Source organism: Tupaia chinensis, unplaced genomic scaffold (assembly GCF_000334495.1).
Source record: "Tupaia chinensis unplaced genomic scaffold, TupChi_1.0 Scaffold000240_1, whole genome shotgun sequence".
In the NCBI taxonomy this organism is placed as follows: domain Eukaryota; kingdom Metazoa; phylum Chordata; class Mammalia; order Scandentia; family Tupaiidae; genus Tupaia; species Tupaia belangeri.
Window position 1 is genome coordinate 2,295,822 of NW_006159718.1, and position 1,829 is coordinate 2,297,650.

Genomic DNA, 1,829 nt, shown 5'->3' on the forward strand with positions numbered 1-1,829 from the left:
AACACACAACCTCCCAAGAAGTCCATACTGAGAGGCATCAGAGTCAAACTTAAGAGAATAAAAAAGTCTTGAGAGCAACAAGAGAAAAACCCGTTACTGATAAGGGAAAACCCATTCAAATGGCAACACATTTCTCATCAGAACCACGGAGGCCATAAAAACGTGACACATTTTTCAAGTGCTCAGAGAGAGACTGGTCACCCAGAATCCCACGGCCAGTGAGCATAGTTTTCAGGAATAATGGGCAAACAAAGACATTCTCACATGGTTAAAATCCGAGAGAACCTGTGGCTGGCAGACCTGAATTAGTAAAGTACCACCTTGGGATATCGCAAAGGAAGAACGATACAGTTAGCGAGAATATGGGCCAATCCAAGATGCTTTCCTTGGCTTAGCTTTTCTCAATGTTATATGGAGAGTCCAGGAAAATGCCAGCCCTGTCTGTCTGGTTCTAAATATCTGTAGAGTAAATATATAGGACAATTATTACAAACAGAGAGAGGAAAATCCCCAACTCTAATTCTAAATCTCATGCCTTATACAAAAATTAACCCAAAATTCACAGATTTGAACATGAAACCTAAAACTATAAAAGTTTTAGGGAAAAAATCAGAGACTATTTGAGATCTAGGCTCAGGCAAAGCATTCGTAGGTGTGAAACTGAAAGCATTACCCATAACATTAAAAACTTAAACTGGACTCATCAAAACGAAAAACTCTGTGAAAGATAATATTGAAAAGATGAAAAGACAAGTGTAAACTGGGGTAAAATATCTGTAAGCCGCTCATCTTATAAAGGACTATACCTGGCTTATAAAAGGATTTTTAAAACTCAACAGTTAAAAAAAAGTTCGGTTAGAAAATAAGAAAAATACGGGAATCAACAGTTAGCATAATGGCTATGTCGCTGGACTCCCACGTAGTCGACGGCGGTTCGCGCCCCGGAGCCAGTGGCTTAGAACTCACACCGGACGCGTGTGTGAGTGCCCAAGATCCTGAGAGGAGAATAGAGGAGAAGGGATTGCAGCATGACCATCCCCCCTGGGGGGTGATTTCTCGTTTTCTGTCTCTCTGTCTCTCTCTGTCTGTCTGACGAGCGCACGCGCCCTATAGCAAAAACCTCTCCAAAAAAAAAAAAAGAAAATAAGAAAAATACATGAAGACATTTCACCAAAGAGAACACACAGATGGCAAATAAGCCCAGGAGAAGATGTCCGCACCATTAGGCACTAGGGAAGTGCACACTGAAGCCACGGTGAGGTATCGGTGCGCACTATCGGAGTGACTAAGAAACAGGGACAACGCCTGGCGCACCCATCGGAGTGACTAAGACAGAAACAGGGACAACGCCTAGCGCTGTCACGGATGGGCACCCCCAGGTCACTCACATGTTGCCTATGGGAATATAAAACAGTACAACCACTCTGCAAACAGTTTGGCAGATTCTTAAGAAAACAAAAATCAAAACACGAAACGCCTACAGCCACCACAGCGCGCAATCGCCCGGCTGGTTTACTCCCGGGCTGTACCGGAGAAATCAAGGCGGACTCGCAGGAAGCCTGCGCGTGGACCTGCAGCCACTTTAGGTCATCGCCGAGAGCTGGCAGGGAAAGCACAGAGATGCCTTTCCCGAGTGACTAGGTCACGGGCGTACCGCACCCCGTGGCCTAGCACTCGGCGATGACAAAGGGAAGAGCGAGGATCTACACAACCGCCGGGATGAACCTCCGGAGAACCGCAGACTGAGAAAAGCCGACCCCACGAACTCCCTGCTGCAGCCCTCCTGGTGGGTAACAGGCAGGAACAGAGTGGTGGGCATGCTTCGGGAC